A 6,000-nucleotide genomic window follows, 5' to 3' on the forward strand; every position below is an offset into this window, starting at 1 on the left:
CAAACGATGTATCCCAAAACCCTCTTCCTATTTAATTTTATTTTTCATTCCGTCGCCATTTTGAAGTTTTGCAAACTGAGCTGTGGACCAAAAAGTGATATTAAGGTTGCTTATAATGTGTGCCAAATTTCACATTTTGATATAAACGCATTCCAAAGATAAGAGGGGGGACAATTAAGAGCCGCACTGTATATTTGAGGCATTGTTTTTCTCTCCTAGAATAAGCCAAGCTATAATCAATATCAGAAATCAATAATATGTATATATATATTTAAAGCAAAGATTTTATTAAAACAACTTTAAATTCACTTTTTATATTGTGACTTTAATTTAATTACACAACAAACTTACACAGATATCCACGTTTATCCTTATTTAAATATTTATGAAAAGTACCTGTTACAAATTCACAATATTCTGTCTCTTTTTTAGGATACACTCTATGTAAATATATTTATTATATAAAAGGTCTTTTATTGTAAAATTTTCCATTCTAATGTCTTTAAATAGTAAAATTTATTAACATTTTTTAATATTAAAAACTAATAAAATCACAGATTTTCAGTTTTGGGCTCAATTTTCGGATACACCTAGTAGAGCTGGAACTTTTACGCAATGATAAAATAGTCATCTTTTGGCATTAATTAAGGCATATTAAAAATTCGGTAACCGCCAGTCAAAATCACCAAATAATCCACCGAATGTAATCAAAATCAGAGAATATCCCTTGAAAAAAAAACTGCAGAGAAATAAAACTATATTAACTCACCAGATTTCCAGAAGAAATTGAGTAAACCCGGCTTACGTCGCTTACGTTTTCGTAACATCAGCAAAATCTTGCCATGAACGCGATTTGTCAAAATTGCTTACATATAATATTTTATTGGACTTCGCTCGGAAGATGATCGGGAATCAGTATGAATTTTAAATTTGTTCATTTTATGCATACAAAATGTATTTTTAGTTTTACATTTGAGGACCGCCTAAATAAAAAAAAAACTTCAAATTTTATGCGGATTTATTCGCCAAGAATATCGAGTTCCTTTAATAAATTTATTCGTTCAGTCTGAGACACTCGTTAAGATAAATTGTTTTTTTTTCCCAAATTATTTCTTAAGCTATTTATTCCTCAAATTTGCATGTAGTTTGTTAAGTTTTTTGTGTATTTTTTTATTTATTTGTGCGCTATTAATGGTTAAAAGTATATTCTTAAAAATTGGTAAATGTATAATTTTTCTAAATTTATTTATTGAGTCCAAATTAATTAATAGGTAAATAAATTTTGTCTTGATGTGGATTTAATCAATAAATTTCAAAAGACTATTTATTTATTAAACATTAAAAAAAAGTTAGTCATATATTATAATATAGAAAATGGCTGAATTGGATATAAAATTATACAATACAATATATTTTTCGAAAAATGATAAGAGCGAGGCTAAACTTATATAAAAACACTATATGTTCACAAAGAACAAACTAGCATAAAAACCATGTTTATAAATTTTCTTTATCCAAATTATATTGATTTACTCACTTAATGAATTGATACCAATACAATTTACCTGTAAATATTTAATATTGTTTATTAATAATTTTAAGTTCAATTTATTCAATAAGATTAATGATACTGAATAGGTATAATTTTTAGTAAATTGATCAAATCCTCTGCTTAAACATTTAAAAGTATTAGTTTGGAAAATGATTTGATATTGGATGGAAGTCCTGTTAGGTATTTAACAAATAAGGATTAAAAATTTAATGTGCTCATTACAGCTTAAAAAAATTATTAATTGTTGATATTCTGATTAATTTATTCTTTAGGTTTACATAAAATTGCTTATAAATAATTCATTAATGAAACATAATATTGGATTGAACTAATAATAAATTAGACTGGACTGAAAGGGAGATTTCCTCTTCAAGCTTTAAGGCGCGTTTAGACGATTCAGTTTGGGTGATCATTTCGGATGAATCATCCAAAGTAATTTTGACAACAATGTTTACACGGACCGACCAAATTAAATTATTCAGTTCACTAAAAAATTGCGCGAAATGAAGCTGTACGTACAGGCATTATGATAATCAGTAAATATCTTTTAAGTAATTCAGGAAAAATAAAACGTAGAAAAATAAGAAGAGGGTGGATACCGCCATGGATAAATCGACGAAATATAATAGGTGCGTCAACTTGTTTGTTACAAGAATGGATTGCCGAAGATTAACCAATGTTTAAAAATTATTTAAGAATGTCTGCAGCTCAATTTAGATAGCTACTTGAAAAATGGTATAAGTGGTGCTACTAATTCAAAAAGGAAATACAAATACGAGAGAAAGTCTTTGCCCCAGGCTAAAACTGCACACATTGTACTTAGATATCTTGCAGCAGGCGATTGCGTTGCAACACTAGAAGCATTATACCGTGTATCAAAATGTTTTATCTCTCAGTTTTTACCAGAAATATTGGACGTTATTTACAAAGTTTTTAAAGTATATTTAAAGGTAAGTAGTAGTTACCTATAATATGGTTTTTTTACATTAAAATAATAAGGCACATACTTTTAATATAATCTGTGAATGTAATGAATATTTATTTACTGGTAATCAATAGTAGATAAGGCTTGTGACAATATATCCTGGGATGACTGTTCTGGGTTAATTTCGTTTTGGACAGCACTTTCTACAAAGTTCGGCAGGTTAGGCGACTGTAATGGTGAAGGAATGGGGGTGGCAGAATAGGAATTTATTACGTAAGATGTTGTCGAGTTTGACATCTGACTAATCGGCGAAGGCGAGTAGGTCCATTGTGGAGCATATTGGGAAACATCTGTAGGCAATCAGAATAAATACATTCGCTCTTCAGTCATAACTTTTTGCAGCTTTTCCCTGCAAAGTAAGGTACGATACAGGGGCATCCGTTTCAGTTGTGTTGACAGACTTTTACAGAAGTGATCTCACTTTCTGTGGCAGAATTATAGCAGATAATTAAGTGCAGATAATTTATCAATCGCCCTTTCTACATCTCAACTTCAGAAAAACGATTCTTTTTTGGAGATGGAGCTTTCCAGTCTCTCTGGGTGTTATCTTTTGAGACTCTTTTATGTGCATCATCATTTGCTAAGGCTGCTACAGGTGTGGCATCTGTATCGTCAATATCTTGAGTCGGGCTTTATTTACGTTGTGGAATCCGAAATAAATAGATATTGTTTATTAAACTGAATGGTACATTTCACACACGTTCATACACATTTTTTCATTCATGCACAATTTTTTTTTAAAGTGCAACATTTTTTACATCGTTTATTTATTGCAGGTTGGCACTACAACGGCGAAGTGGGAAAAAGTAATGAAGGATTACTACACTCTTTGGAATTTGCCTAATGCGCGTTGCGCAATTTGCTAAAATTTGCGCGTTAAGAAGAGTGGTTCTTATTTTTTTAACTATAAAAAAGCGTTTAGTGTCATTCTTTTTGCAATTGTAGACGCTAACTACAACTTTTTATATATTGTCGGGGCCTAAATTCTTGAGAGGGCGTATTATAATACTTCCAGTTATTTTTATTTGATTTTAATATATGTACAACATCTTGTCAGGATGTATTACAACAATAAACTTGTAAACAGTAAACTTCTAAACAGTAGCAAAACGATAAATATACTTAGAGTAACGTCTGGTGTATATTTGGAGACGTGTAAGAAGACACAATTATAGATATATTGCTTACGTCAGGATTCAAGATCATTGATATGAAATGATACGATACTACATACCTAAAAAGTAAAAGGTACCTGTGAGCAAATATTTTACCCTAGTTGTTGTGATTAATAACTAAAAGTAAAATACGTTAACACAAGGCCATTTCAGATTTATAGCTCCCTCACACAATACCATAAAACTATCAATAAGACTAACATCCTTCAAATTATAGACATCAGTAGACCTTGTTAAAGCGTTGTTCTCCAATCCAGGCAGAACAAAACCTGATGTCCAGCATTAGAAATCGTGTTGATGGGATAGTGCTAGCAAGCACTCCACAAAACAACACACTGATGTAATGGCCAATTACACAGTCTACAAAATAATCCCAGGTGCCACAACACTCTGGGTTGCATTAGTGCCACACACCTACTTACACTAGCTAGCGTTGTTTTACATACCAATGTATCAGGTCACTACACCTAGCACGAAAGGATGCGCATTTAAATATTACTTTTTTTATACTGATAATGATTTAAATAATGGGAAAAACATAAGGTAGTGTAATTTGACAGGTTTGAATCAATAAAGGCACTAACCACAACACTAGAGAAAAGTTATGGGAGAACAAGTGGACACTGCTCCACTACTGTTTTTGAGTAAAGTTACCATCGAACTGAATTCTAAAAAGGATCATATTAAAAATATCCCTTAAAAGAATTCTGGTAAACATCTGTCATCGCCTATGTTTTTGAGAACTTGTAAATACCAACATTCCCACACATTATAACTTTCTCCGAAGTGACCTTTTTACCCGCATAAGTACTAGTAAGTGCTATTTCTGTTTATTTTTTTTATTTGAGGTTTTTCTGTTTGTTTATTTGAGGTATCTCCGAAAACCTCTTAAAACCATAAAACTTAAAGATTCTCACAGATCGTCCTTAGCTTTACATGTCAGCACTTAACATTCAGATTGGTTATCGTTGACTTTTTTTATTAATTTTTGATGATCGACAAAAACCAGATAAGATATAATAAGTAAAATAAATTCACGTCTTACAATATTGATGTCGGTACGAATGGTAGAGCAAACGATGCACTAGTATTCTCCAAATGCCCATTTAATTAAGCTTTAGAAAATAATTGGCTAAATATATCAAAAAATGGTGTCTTTGTGGGTGACGATGCTTTTCTTCTTAGAACCTATCTCTTAAAACCTGACAGCAAAAAATCATTATCCGACGAAGAATAGATATTTAATTACCAGCTATCCAGGGTGCGTCGCGTGGTAGAAACTGCGTTTGGCATTCTCCTGTTGCGTTTTCGAATATTTGAAAAGGCTGCATTCTGCTGAAAGTCGAAACAACTGAACTATTAGTGAAAACAACATATGTTCTTCAAAACTGGCTCAGGACAACTTCTTCCCGACAAAACCCATACTTTAATGCAAAATTGGTTGACACTGAACTATGGGAGCAAGATTTTACCTGAAAATTGGCGGCAGGTTACACATGATGGTCTTCGAGATATTAAACTCATGATAAGTAACAACTCCAAGAGGTCTGCTACAGACTTGCTTGATGATTACGCAAAACAGTTTAGTTCCACAGAAATTGTCCCGTGGCAATGGAAAATAATTTAAACATTTCTTAATGATTTACGGTGCTAATATAATTATTTAAGAATAAATGGTAGAGATTTTATTGGAAATCTCCCATAATGACACCTCTTATTTTGGAAATATTAAGTAGATAAAATATCATACTTACTTTAGTTGCTGTGCTACTCTTTGGTATACACACTGCATTTAAAAAAGAATCTGCTAGTTTATACCAAAAAAGCACGGTCCTGGCGACTGGAGTTAAACGGTAGTGTTCATTATAGCTCTACAGATTTTCGCTGTTTTATCAAATATAAAGTGTTTCGAACTAGTTAAAGATTAAATTAATCAGTTCTGTTATATATTTTTTAAACTGTAAGTAATAAATCTCTTTCGTTATTATTACCTTAAAACAGTAATAGAACCAAAACTAAAGGTGGTCGGGTCTCTGTAAGGTGATTTGGCGGGAATCGATACATTGTGCTTATTGTGCTAGAACTGATAAGAAAGTGATGCATCATATACAACACAGATCAGGATCGAGCCAAAATTGAAGGTTTAAAATATGGCATGTGCCTTTGATGATCAGAGGTTTAACCCTAATAGTTGCTTTATATGTGCAGTACCTTTTGATGATTTGAAATCTGCTGTGCAGTGTACGAGTTGTAAAAATTTTTTTCATGGGAAATGTAAAAGTATTGAC

Source organism: Anthonomus grandis, chromosome 1, assembly GCF_022605725.1.
Source record: "Anthonomus grandis grandis chromosome 1, icAntGran1.3, whole genome shotgun sequence".
In the NCBI taxonomy this organism is placed as follows: Eukaryota; Metazoa; Arthropoda; class Insecta; order Coleoptera; family Curculionidae; genus Anthonomus; species Anthonomus grandis.